The sequence below is a fragment of the Pogona vitticeps genome, chromosome 3 (genome assembly GCF_051106095.1).
Source record: "Pogona vitticeps strain Pit_001003342236 chromosome 3, PviZW2.1, whole genome shotgun sequence".
Lineage (NCBI taxonomy): Eukaryota > Metazoa > Chordata > Lepidosauria > Squamata > Agamidae > Pogona > Pogona vitticeps.
The window spans coordinates 97439424-97453632 of NC_135785.1; the positions used below are offsets into that span (position 1 = coordinate 97439424).

General features: G+C 44.6%; 2 long non-coding RNA genes across 2 annotated transcripts in view; one reads left to right on the forward strand and one right to left on the reverse strand.

Annotated features, from left to right (window-relative positions):
* The window catches only part of LOC144588315 (uncharacterized), a 47548-nt gene that overhangs the window by 12745 nt on the left and 20594 nt on the right, over positions 1-14209 (forward strand). The gene's annotated exons all lie outside the window — the stretch shown is intronic.
* Positions 105-12374, reverse strand: LOC144588316 (uncharacterized). Its single transcript, XR_013543821.1, has 3 exons — positions 6901-12374; positions 5822-6258; positions 105-5697 (listed from the first exon to the last, which is right to left on the reverse strand). It is a non-coding gene; the product is annotated as an uncharacterized LOC144588316 (long non-coding RNA).

Below are 14209 nucleotides of genomic sequence, written 5' to 3' on the forward strand. Positions count from 1 at the left end.
TGGATAACATCATATTTTTAAAGCATGTCTTGTAGTATAGCCACACAGAAAACATTTTTTTAAAAAATCAGTTTAACTGTCACTATCCTCCCCCACGTGGCGGCGCTGTGGGCTAAACCGCAGAAGCCTGTGCTGCAGGGTCAAAAGACCAAGCAGTCGTAAGATCGAATCCATGCGACGGAGTGAGCTCCCGTCGCTTGTCCCAGCTCCCGCCAACCTAGTGGTTCGAAAGCATGCAAATGCAAGTAGATAAATAGGGACCACCTCAGTGGGAAGGTAACAGCGTTCTGTGTCTAAGTCGCACTGGCCATTTGACCACGGAAGATTGTCTTCGGACAAATGCTGGCTCTATGGCTTGGAAACGGGGGTGAGCACCGCCCCCTAGAGTCCAACACGACTGGACAAAAATTGTCAAGGGGAACCTTTACCTTTACTTTTTATCCTCCCCTTAAAAATTCCTGAAGTGGGACTTCTGTTAAGGGCTTCCAGGGCTTCTGTTAAAAGGCTTCTCCGGTACCTCATATCAGAGCCACATTTCTCTGGGAACAGGGAATTACCATGTCAATACAGATATGCCCTAACAATATTAGCGACTTCCAGGCTTCTCCTCTTCAATCTTGTCTTGTTGTCCAGTGACTCTTGTTGTCCAAACTGGATGCGTGGGGCAGTATTTAATGTGCTTAATTTGCATGTGTCCTCTCTTCACATATGGAGTGGGAAGGTCTGTTTCTTTTACTGCAGATCGTGATGATCAGGAATGAAACCCTGTCCCACCTACATCTTCTCTTCTTGGGCTTCATTGCAATTCAGTCCCCACCCAATTCCACAACGTCGGCTGCCACTCAGCTCACTCCTAGTGTCTAGTTTGAGAAGAAATTGCCTACAGCAGCCATGCAAGGTACACGATCAGTTGTGCAACCAGTCTTGGAAGCAGTGTGTGATTGGGTGTGGGGAGGGAAGCCTGCCAGAGTGGTGGGAATGCTTATGTGATCACCTTCTACAATCATGCAACACAACAGCCTAAGTTTTTTACAGGGTTACTGGGTCTCTTGTAGTTTCAACCCGAATAGGAACAAAGTATCCTGTATCAAGCTTAGGTAACAACCTACTTTCCATCTTGTGTGAATTTCACATTCTACAAAACTTGTTCTTTACATCCTTCTTGTGGAACAATCTGTGCCGATTAAAAAGCTCAGAGTAATATAAAGTTCTAAAATGAGAGCAGAAATGTTATGTATAATGCATCTAAAAACTATACGGTAACAGATTTGCAGTAGTTTTTCCAGAAATATGTTAGAAGCATTATTGGTCTAAATCAGGAAAAATTCAAATTATAGATGTTTAAAAAGCTTTAATATGATTTTTAAATTACTTGGAGGAATAAGCAATGAAACTGATCATAACTGCCATTAAATGTGAGTGTATATTGTATGAAAGGTTGGGAAATGCACCTGATTGTATAATCCTACAAATGTTTACTCAGAGGTAAATCCCATTGAGTTATTGGCAAGGGGCTAAGCATGAAAAATGTCAGATAAATTGTGTCCTTTTAAAAGTCCTTTTAAAAACATTCTGCCATTTGCCCCATGCAATCTAACAAGCATAGAAGGTACATGAAAAAGACCTAGATAGTCCAAGAATACTCATGAGAGGCTCCCAGAGGTGGTGAGTGCCTAGACTATCTATGCAGCACATGACTTGGCCACAATTTAAAAATAGAGCCCCACAACCAAGAGATTTTTGAGGATTATTCGTCAAGCAAATAGGTATGAATATCCAGGCAAAGCCTTGCATGCCTTCAACTTAGGAGCAGATTGTGGTCCAAATGAGAAGGGTCCGTGAAATTTGGGCAAGCACACCTCGCTCTGGTTCCAAGCCAATTTTGCCCCAAGGTTTTTGGTAGGATAGGACCAGGCAGACATGAAGACAGGGAAGAGGAACACATTCAGATGCATGTGTGTTTAGCTCAGTCTTCTATCCACCCCTTTTTCAAAGTGACTCAGCACAGGAATTAGCTACTATACTTCACTTGGGACTTGGAACAAATTGCTGTGAGCTGTTTTATCTCCCTCAATATTGGAATCTTCATCTCCCTCATTCCCAGAGGCCTTAGAACTCCAGCCTGCTTAGAGCAACCCCCACAACAAACTTCACCTAGCCTCACATGCTCCATAGCTAACATTCCTGTACTTAAGACTGATAGCATGGATTTATGTTGTAGTAATTTGGCATTCTGCCATGTCTGTCTGCATTAGATTGCACATTCTCCAACTTAATTCATTTTCTTTTAAAATTCATATAACTTTGTTACTGGAAGCCTTGTGTAAGTTTCCCCCAAAGAGTGATAATTAGGGGTATTTTCCCCCCTTGTGTTATTAGGGCAGGGGTAGAGAATAATGAAGAAATAAAAACACTGTGTGGATTACTGAAATCAGTAGGCTAAGACATGCTATTGCCAATGCTGACAGATTCCTTATGTGCACATATTTCAGATAACGTATAGCCCTTAGCACTTGACTGGAGAGGACATGTCTTAATACAATTCATTGAAACCTGATCACTATGGTATCCTTGGTGTTTATAGGGTTGCAGCCTCAATATGATTGGGATGGCATCAAGATTCTAGGACAAAATCCTGGAAGCTCACTTTTTAAAATTGCTAATCTATCAGTTTGAGCATCGGGCTGTGAAGCCAAGATTTTGATTCCCCACTGTGCACACACTCACGTACATGCCAAAAAAGAACCAGCTTGAGCAGGCTGCCCTGCCCCGGAATGGCCTGAGAAGAAGTGAATGGTAAACCACTCTTAATATTCGATACCTTGGAAATCCTGAAAAGGGAAGCTATAAAATCTATGTGATGGCTTATAATTGTTACATTAGTCTACCAGCCACTAGGGACCAGTCCAGCCCTAGTACTGGATCTCAGGCTGACCTAAGTTACCTCTTTGGGAACCAAGCTACGCCTGCTCACAGTGAAGAAAACAAGATAGTCATTTCTTGTTCACAGGATTACCATTTAGGAGGTGTAAGACCTAGAAAGTTGGTGAAAGTATGACACCATGAGCACTTAATAATTGCCAGTTGGAATGGAAACACTTCAGGAAGAAAAATCAGCTAGGTCTTCAACACAGTCAATGAGCCAAGTCCTGCTTTGCTTTCCATCTTACTCTGCTGCAGCTTCTTAGAGTGACAGTTGATAGGTACTGTTTGAGAAAGAGTCTGATGAAGTTGATCCTTCAACTGACCTGATAGAATGGCTGTTGCTTGGGGCTACTGCACCCATCACCCTTCCTCTCAAAAACTATTTGGATTGTATTCATTGTGCAGCATACAGCATAATCCTCATTCTTGATAAGTGGTAGTGGTCATCGTAGCAATGCTGTGTGTGGTAGAATTATCACAGGGCTGTCCAACTAAGAGGGGATAAAGGGATAATCTCAACTCTCTGAACTCTGCCTGCCATTATGGTAAATGTCACCCCCCAACCTGGAAACAGATGTCTTGAAATGAAGCCAGACCGTTGTGTGTGTTGCACCACAGTGCATCTGATGGCTCTAACTGTTCAGCTTTGAGTTTTAAAGAAAACCAGATAGCCAAAGGTGAGAGCATTCTGTTTCCCTAGAATTGGCTTTCCACCATCTGCAACTCTCCATGGTGAGTTTCCCCCCACTAACCATCAATACAACAACACAGCAATATTACCTCATCAGTCATGATTTACTTAATGTTTTCTGAATTTAGTAATTTTTGATTAAAATTTAATGTGAACATATCATATCATATGCCACATATATTATTGCAGCCATTAATCAAGTAACCTTATTAATGAAATGTCGGAAGGCTGGCTGAAAAAGAAGCCGAAAGCTTGATAGATATTCAGCACAGTTATGTGAGTGATTACTAGCGGGGGGGGGGGGGGGGTTGAAGCAATTGTATGGGGCTTCATTAATATACATTTACAGTCTTCTGTATATGCCATCATCAGATGTTTTAACCTTAGTTAAGTTTGATCCTTAATTTGCTGAAAGACACTAAGTATTAATAATCTTGAAAAATATGAAGTCTACGATTAGCTCACATAATGCCTAGATGATTCATACCATATCAGAATGCCTTTGTAACAAAATGTGTACCATGAATGTTGTCAGGGTTAATGGATCATTTTTGCTATTGTTGTTGTTTTAGATGGAAGAGCAGATGTTTCTATACAAGCCTATCTGAATCTTCAGATTAAAATAAATGAATACTTAAAAAAATTAAGGAGCTAAAAGGACTTTAGATGACTACACGTTAAAAGAAATACAGGGCCACTGCCAACACTGACAGCCTCCCATTAAGTCTCTATTCCCTATTGAGGTGCAACAGACTTCTGTGTCCTGCTGTTGTGAAGCTGTGTGTATCTTCACCCCCAGTCTTACATAAAGGGGTAGTATTGGAACAGAGAAATATCCAGGTTAGAGATGATGAATGCATAGCTCTTCAGATAGTCGGGCTGGAATTCCCATCAGCCCCAGTCAGTACAGCTAGTGATGAGGGATGATGGGTATTGTAGTCCAACTGTATCTGAAGGGCTACACAGTCCCCATCCCTGGGCTAATTTATGCTGCATCAGAGCTTGGACCTAAAAGTTGCAAACAATGTAACACAAAATGAAGCATCCACACCAGAATCAAAGAACATGAGAGACACTGCAGACTAAAACAACCAGAAAAATCGGCAGTAGCTGAACATGCCCTAAAACAAGCTGGACATGAAATTCTATTTCAAAATACTGAAATACTGGACAACACAAGCAATCATTACGTTACACTGCACAGGGAAGCCATTGAAATCCACAAACATCAGCAGAACTTCAACAAAAAGGAAGAAAGTTTGAAACTCAACAATACTTGGCTCCCAGCACTGAAAAATACAGCGTGCAAAAGGTAACGAACTCTACCCAGCCACAAGGACCGGTGATCACTACACACAAAAGACCAGCTAACGACACCCATCAATCACAGTGACATATAATCTCTCCTCCTTATCACAACAATACACCCACAACAAAAACACACTGATCACCATAATCACCCACCTCCTGAAGAGGACAAAAGCTGATCTCACAGCCATAAATACTCAACTCCCAAACAAACTGCACCAGAGCACAGAGTGCTGTCCGCTGAAGATGCCGGCCACAGAGACTGGTGAAACATTAGGAAGAACAACCTTCAGAACACAGCCAAAGAGCCCAAAAAACCCACAACAACCAATGTAACTTCCTATAGTCAGTTTTTATATATATATAATTAGATAACATTTCAAAATTGATGCAAGTGAGAATGAAGTTTATTTACTGGTTTAATGAGAAGTATTTTCTAATTGGTGTGCAAAGTCATTTTTAAGGGGATTAGGGAGATTTCTAGAGGCATTTTGGCATTATTTTTTTTCAGTCATCATGCCATTGTTTTACCAATCCTAAGGGTTTTTTAAGTAAACCCCCCACTCCAGTAACAAGCTGCAACATAACAGGTGTGCAAGGGTTCCCACTGTAATGTAAAGCAACTGTTCTAGCAGGGTTTCCTGGAGTTGCAGTGCAAAATATATCTTCCCTCTTCTCTGAGCCTATGACAGAAGTTGCCATCTGCACCAGTGGTGATTTCCTTCCCATGTAAATAGCAGCAGCTTCAAGGTAGTGATTCTTCTTCGTGGCCTCTGTGAATTCACACAAATGGGTTCAGTCTGCACTTGCGCTGGACTCCTCGGAATATTCTAGAGCTTTAAAAAGTAACATTAGTTGAACGTTGCCCCTATAGCACATGCTCCACCCGCCTCATACCTCAGTTCCATTTTACCACCTTGGTGTTCAGAACTTCTCGTCCTAGAGCTTCTTCGTAGTGGCCTCTGTGAATGTACACAAATGGGTTTATCCTGCGCCTGCGCAGGACGTTCAGAAAGTTATAGAGCTGAGGAAAAAAAGAGACAATTAGTCCCCCCCCCCCCGCAGGGTATGAACTCCACCTCTTCAATCTTCTTTTTAGTTCCTTTTTTCCGCCGTTCAAGTAGGATGTTAGGAACTAGAGCGCTAAGGAAAGTGATTTTAGTTTTGCTAAATCTATCTTTTTCTACCTTTTTTGTATTTTCTATTAGTTTAGTTGTTGTCTAACGATAGAACTGCCAATTTTCTCCTTTTTTTCTTTGCCCCTTTCAGCCCTCGATCTTCAGGGCGGGCAGATACCGAGACTGAGTCGGAACAGGAGTCTGCTCCATGCACTCCTAGGAAAAGTAAGGAGAAACACAAACATGCCTCTCTGTACCAGCCGTCTGGGCTTGAGGAGCAATATTACCATCCAGTGGGTTTATCTTAATATGGTCATCCATATCCGGACCGGTACCATCCTTATCCATACCAAGGCTATGGCTACCATGATCAGTACAGAGGATCAGGCTACCCACCACCACCCTGGTACCCTCCTGTAGCCCCTCCACTGCAAACGTCATTGCAATACCAAGGGGATGTTTCCACCCCCAAGCTGCAGCATCCCAGAAGAGATTGATGATGCTGACGCCTTCCGCACCCCCTAAACAACTCAAGCTTCACAGGGGCCGTTCTTCAGTACAGGCTACCACATTTTACTTCGGTCCTCACAACCCTGATACGGAACCTTTCTCTGTACAGTATCTACCCAATCGGATGCTGACCCTATATTCACAGCTCCGGTACCATGACCACCACCAACGTAGGGGTAAGCAATATTCCTGACTGCCCTGGTACCTCTACCAGACTCCACCCATTCCTCCCTCAACGGAAGATTACAACAGACAAATGGGTTTTGACCATCATTGAATGGGGGTACGCAATTGCATTTTTGCAAACTCCCTCAGAAAATTCCATCAAACCCTCCCCCTTCTCCTTACCTTTACAAGAGGAAATTTCATCTCTCCTCAGGAAAGGGCGATAGTCATAGACCCACCTTCTAATTCAAGAGAAGGCTTCTTTTCTCAATACTTTGCAGTCCCTAAGAAGAATGGGGCTATTAGACCCATCATGGACCTCCGACAACTCAACACATACTTTACAAAAAATTCTGTATGTTAACTCTTGATTCCATTCTCCCTCTTCTATCGCAAGGAAACTGGTTTGTTACCATCGACCTGAAGGATGCGTATTTCCATATTTCAATTCACCCGTCCCATCAAAGATACCTCAGGTTCCGGTTCCAGCATACCACTTACCAGTTTGCCACTCTCCCCCTCGGGCTCTCGACAGCCCCCAGGACATTTACAAAATGCATGGCCCTGATTGTGGATTACCTCTGTATCAAGGGAATAAAGCTCTTCCCGTACATCAACGACTGGCTCCTGGTTGCCAGGACGAAGACGCCATCACAGCCACAAGAACTACTCTTCACCTCCTCCTCAAACTAGGCCTACAAATAAACTGAGAAAAATCCCACCTGATACCATCACAACTCATGAGCTACATAGGAGCGCAACTAGACGCCCTCCAGGCAAGAGCATTCTGACTACTTGAAAGAATAGCAAAAATCCAGAGGGTAGTACATTGTTTTCAACCTCTCAGAACTGTCACCGCTTTCAACACCCAACACTTGCTGGGTCTTATGGCTTCCACAACATCAGTGGTTCCCCACGCCAGACTCAAACTCCGTACACTCCAATCCTGGTTCCTCAAAACAATTCGACCCTTCAATGGACTCCCAGCTCAAGAAGCTCCTGGCACTGTCCAATGTGACAGGCCAATTCATGTGGTGGGCCTACACCCCCAACTTGTCGGTAGGCAGACCATTCAGGCCTCCTTCCCTGTTGATCCAGGTGATGACAGATGCCAGCCCCTCGGGAGGGGGAGCTCACTGCCAGGAACTCCAGATACACGGCCTATGGTCAAAGAAAGAAAGTGCCACATAAATCAGCTGGAAATGTTGACCATCATAAAGGCGTTTCAGGCTTTCCTCCCGAGGATCAAAGAGAAAGCAGTACCGCTCGTGACCGACAACACCACGGTCATGTACTACATAAACAGACAAGGAGGAACCCGATCACTACCTCTCCTTCACCTCACCATAGAAGCCTGGGAAAGGTGTCACACCCACTGCATTTCCCCTCAAGCAATCCATATTTCATTAGAGGACAACTACTTTGCAGACAGCCTATGCAGGCTCCCCACCAAAATGCACGAATGGTCCCTAAACAATGTCTTCCTGGACATCTGCCGCAGATGGGACCAGCCTACAATAGACCTTTTCACTTCCCATCTCAATGCCAAGAGCCCCAGGCACTGTTCAAGAGCAGGCATAGACAGATGATCTCTCGGGGATGCATTCATGCTACCATGGTCCGGAGAACTCACTTACCTCTTTCCTCTGATACCAATGTTACTCAAAACAATAACCAGGATTATCCAATACCGAACAGATGCGATTCTCATCGCCCCATGGTGGCCGTGACAGCTGTGGTTTGCCCACCTCAGAGACATAACACACAAACTGTTCCATTTACCTTTGTATACCGTCTCTCCTGTCCCAGAACGATGGGGCCGTTCTCCATCCCAATGTCCAATCCCTATACCTTACAGCGTGGAGGATAACCCCAAATTCTGTGCAATCCTGAATCAGGCTCGAAAACCATCCACCTCTCGCCTATATCGCAACACATGGAAATCCTTTCTGAAATTCACTGAATCCAAGGGAGTTACCCCAGTCCCATCATCTCTCTTGACTCTACTTACCTTCATCATGTATCTCTTTAACCTTGGACTGGCACATTCCACCATCAAAGTCTACATCTCAGCAATAGTAGCTCACCAACCCCTCGGATCTAGCTCTGCTAAACTTTTTCCCCACCCCACACTCAAGAGATTCCTCAGGGGCTTAAAGAATATTCGCGCCCCCCCATCATAGAGAATTGTACCTCAGTGGTCGCTTCAACTCGTTCTTGAGGCACTCACAAAGCCGCCATTCAAACCGATGGCAACCTACAATGAAAAGTCACTCTCAAGATGGCATTCCTCATAACGATTACCTCAGCTAGGAGAGCCAGTGAGCTGGCTGCTCTCAGATCGGACTCTCCCTATTTCCAGATGCACCCTGAGAAAGTCACCCTGTAGTTGGATGTGTCCTTCCTACCCAAGGTGGTGTCAGAATTCCACAACCCATCATACTGCCGTCCCTATTCCCAACTCCATCCACTCCAATTGAGCATAAGCTCCATACTTTGGATGTGAGAAGAGCCACTGCCTTCTACCTTCACAGGACCAAGACTTTTAGACGTTCTCCACATCTCTTCTTGCGCTATCATGGCGCCAACAAGGGTGTACCTGCCTCTCCACAAACACTATCTAGATGGACGGTGCAATCGATGCAGTTGGCATATCAGCTTGCAGGCAAGCCAGTACCAGACCATCTCAAGGCACACTCTATCCAAGCTGTCTCCACATTGACTGCTCTACATCAAGGCATTCAGATACAGAGCATCTGTAAAGCGGCTACTCGGTCCAACCCTCTGACATTTGCCAAGTACTACCGCCTCAATGTCAGAGCCAAGAATGATGCCGCATTTGGAAGGCCGATCCTGTCATCTCTGTTACCGTGATGTCCCTCCATCCGGTGAGTCAGCTTGCTAATCACCCATTTGTGTGCATTCACAGAGGCCACTATGAAGAAAGTTAGGTTACCTACCTGTAACCATGGTTCTTCTACTGGATCTCTGAGAATTCACACATCCCTCCCTTCCTGTCTGTCTGTCATGGTACCATTCTCACTATCTATTCCATATGGTAACAGAGGACTAGGGGAACTGAAAAGAAGGTTGAGGAGGCGGAGTTCATACCCTGTGGGTGGGGGATGACTAATTATCTCTTTTTTTCATCAGCTCTAGAACTTTCTGAACATTCTGTGCAGGCGCAGGATAAACCCATTTGTGTGAATTCACAGAGGTCCACTAGAAGAACCATGGTTACAGTTAGGTAACCTAACTTTTCTTTCTTTGTGTTTGATTATACGTTTTTGACCACGGGCTGCCTTGACCACAATTTTGCTCGTTGCCCCTCACGTCTTGATTACACGTTTTGACTACGGATTGTTTTGACTATGATTTTGACCTTTATTCTGCCCGTCGCCTCTTGTTTTTCAACTGAGATTGTTCTTATCTTCTCCCGCGTTTTTCTAACTGACTGGATATTAGTGTTGGCTCGTCGACCTTTGGACTAGTATTTTTTTTCTTACAATCACGTTTTGGACTTGGTGCTCTGGGTCTACCCGTTGCTGACTTTGGACTGTTACCGGCTTCTTTTTCTATCATGATTTGGATTTTGGTGCCCCATGCCTACCGATTGCTAACTCGGACAGTCTATGGTTTCTGGCTTTTCATCCCAGTGAGTCCCCTTTTGTTCCAATTACCTGGGGTCTGTACCACTTTATGTCCAGGTCCCTTCAGAAAGTGTGTCTCGTGTACCTGAAAATTGCCATTCTCAGACAGTCACAAGCATTGCCTATTATGCCTAGGAGAGGGACACCAGCCCCAATCCTGCAAAGAGTGCAAAAAGTTTACGAGACCTGCCTTGAAAGTGAGACAACAAAGACTTAAGTTATTTCTTTAGGACTAAACCCTCTCAGCCTCAAAGCCCAGTGCTATGGAGACCACCCGAAAACCTTCATCCACGCCTCGACCCGAAGGCTCAGTCCACTCCCCACCTCTCTTATTGCCTTCGAAGCCCGCTGAAAAGACATCTAAAAATCATCAAGCTTGATGTAGAAAAAAATCATCCACCTCGACTTCGACCGCGGCGTCGAAACCGCCATCAATGGGCAACCTTAAAAAGAAGAAGACCGTAGTTAAGAATAAAAAGGACAAGCATTCTATTAAGGGGGATCGACCTCAAGATATTGCCCCAGTCTCAGCCTCACTCCCATCTCCTATTTTAGAGGACTCCTCTCGAGACTGTGAGGTTTTTTTTTTTTTTTTTTTTGAGGGCATTGGGTCACTTCCACTCTGGCAGGCTCAGGCTTTGGTCTCTTTACCAAGCCGCTCACTCAGCCCTAGCCGTCTAGACACTGGTACATTGTCTAGCCAGGCTTCTGCCCATTCCAGCCGTGTTTCCACTGGGTGGGCAACGATTATACAACTATCAAATTTGGAGTCTTCAGTTCAGGGCTCTCTGCCCCATAAGAGAACTTCAAAGAGAAAGCACATCTCTCTGGATCGATTCCATGCTTCACGTTGGGAGGTTGTTGTCGTCCCCCCCTCCTCTCGACGTCAAACCAAATCGACCTATAATGACCCCATATATAGAGAGTTTGAACGGAAACGAGCTCATCATCAACGTTGAGATGACGAATATGATACCGATTCCTGTTGTGAGAGCAAGGGATATGGTAGGCGTAAGAGAATTCGATATGTTTATGCCTCGTTGTTGTCCTCTTCTTCTCCATTCCCACCGAGGCATCAATGTCGAGTGGTTTACGAGGCTGACTCTTCAGTGTCTAAGTCCACTAAACATTGTGGCATATCCAAGGAGTGTTCTCGACAGGCGCCCTCTCATGTGAAGACTACCAGCACTGCTGCAGCAGTTTCTCAACCTCATGTTACTCCGCCACCTGTCCAACAACCATCTAAACATTCGGTACCCAGGCAGGTGCACAAAAGAAGGTAGGCACCACCATCACCATCTCCTTCATTTCAGGAGGATTCCTTTCCATCTTCCACTTCCGATCAAGAGCAGGAGATTTTTTTCTGAAGCTTTGGAAGAATCTCCCATCAATGGGCAAACTCCTGAATCTGATCTCTTTTCATTGGGCCCCTGCCATGGGCAGAGGGAGCTCAGCTCATGCACTGGGGTACCGTTAAAAACAATCACAGTGCCAGAAGTACTAATATGTTGCCACATACCACCCTGACCTTAGTTCTGGGATAGGAGTCAACTAGGGGAATACAGAGATCTCTAGGGAGGGATTGAAAGAATTCTGCCCCATGTCCTGGAGAGTCATTGCTGCTGCATAGTTGTCAGTACTAGCCTAGATGGGCCAATGTCCTGACTCAGTGGAAGACAGCTTCCAAGGTTTGATAGTCTCAGCAAACCCATATCTTAGTGAATGGGATGGAGTGTGAAGTTTAATTTTAATGTCAAAACATGTTAGTTCACTGACTGAAAGTATCAGAGTATTTTGAATCCTTTAATTTTATTCTTGTCCATGATGAAAAGTGTTAAAAATTGAAAAAAAAATTAGTTTAATTATTCTTATAAGCAATATCACTTCATGGTATGGGCAGGGCGCGCTTGCGGAAGGGTGGATGAACAGAACACACTTGTGGAGGGGAGAGGTGCGCTCGCACGCATGCACGATGTGGCGGAGCGTGCTCGCAGAGGGGAGGGGTACACATTCATGGAGGGGCAGAGCGTGCTCATACGCATGCGTGGAGGCAGGGTGCGCTCACATGTGTGCAGGTGGTGGGCCATGCGTGCGGGGGCGGGAGGTCTCTCCCCTCCGCCCGGTCCTGCCATGGCCATGGACCGGCACCAGACTGCACACCAGGGGTTGGGGACCCCTGGTCTAGGACACACCCCTAGAGCATTGCCATTACCTTTAGAGTGTTCTTACGCAGTTTCAACTATTCTTATTAATGGACAAAACAAAATAGGGAATGCATTAGTTTGTATAGTATGTATTATTTATCATATTATATTCATCTGTGCCAGCCACATTGGTTGGTATTGCATTTCTGGGCTGATTCAGAGCATAGTTTTCTATTTTTAGAAGCTGAAATGTTATCTGGTTATCCTCCCAGTTATCTGAAGGATGCCCTAAATTCATGTGTTGCCCCAGCCTACATATTTATGTCATCCTTGAAGGTTCTCTTTATTGGGATGCCTCCCAGATCACTAAGGTTGGACGGCACTAGGTCTAAGGCCTTCTCAGTGATGGCTGCAAATATGGAATTACCTCCCTCTCACAAGAAGGATACATAGGCTGCTTTGAAGAAAGTTTTAAAAATCCATCTATCCTCTTTGCTTTTAATTGAGAAGTCTTTTGTTATCCACTACTGATAGACATTTTGAAACTGGTTTTATTTATACTTGTTACAATGGTTTTATGCTGTAGGCTGTGTTGGGAAAGTAAGCCATCTTGACAGGTGGGTAAGAAACAAATAAAACATTATTTGTGCCACATGGCAATTTTGAAGACACTACAAGCTTTGGTTCATGTTGCTATGTTTCTGATTGGGTGACGTAAACATTAGTAGAATATCGAACATGTTATTTCTCCATGGAAGGTGGTGGCTCCAATTTCATGATTGTAAATAAAGTGCTCCTGGTTTTACTCTGGGCTTTACAGCAGCTATCCTGTCATAATAGATTCAGCACTTGAGATAGCTTCTTGAAAAACTCAGAATAAAGAATCGGAACTGATTCAATCATAAAATCTGATTCACCACCTCTGAGTGCTAACTAGAGATGGGATAGTTATATTCATCTCCCAGGGGAGATGAATGCAAATATTGCCACCATAGGTGGCTGGGCCCTTTGGACCCACCCCCCAAAACTGGGTGGTCCATTTACCACTTGTGGCGCGACACACACTGCCATTGTTGGTCGAACTGCGCCAATCGCAGAAATAGCCTGGCAGGCACTTGCCTGCCTCCCTGCACTGGTGACCACTCAGCAGTTGACTTGTCATCCCACCTCCTTGCGAGAGTGGTCAGCAGTGCAGGGAGGCAGGCAAGTGCTGGCTGGGCTACTTCCACAGCGCAAACGATGGTGCAGCGCAAACAATGACAGCCATGCACACTGCACTGTAAGTGGTAGGTGATCCAGCCAGCTCTTGGAGGTGGGTCCAAAGGGACCAGCCACTTGTGGTGGCAATATTTGTCTTTGTCATCCCTGGGAGACAAATACGAATATCCTAGCTTTAGTGCTAACTACAAAAGAGAAGTTTTAAACCCCACTGATTTAGCAGACATGTTGTTTATTAACCATGGTCATACTTTATTTTGTCACCTAAACCTGTATATTAGAATGCACAACTTGGTTGCCCCTATGTTTCACAACCTACTTTGCTAAACATTGTGTAGAAATGAACATCCTTTTTAGAATATGTGAAAACTCACATGGCAGAGGAATCTTTCCTGCCAGCTGTATCTGTTTTGCTAGGCTGCTGATGCAAAGGTTTGTAAATTTCTTCAGTTGTCATTGAATGGCTGTGCATGGAAAGAT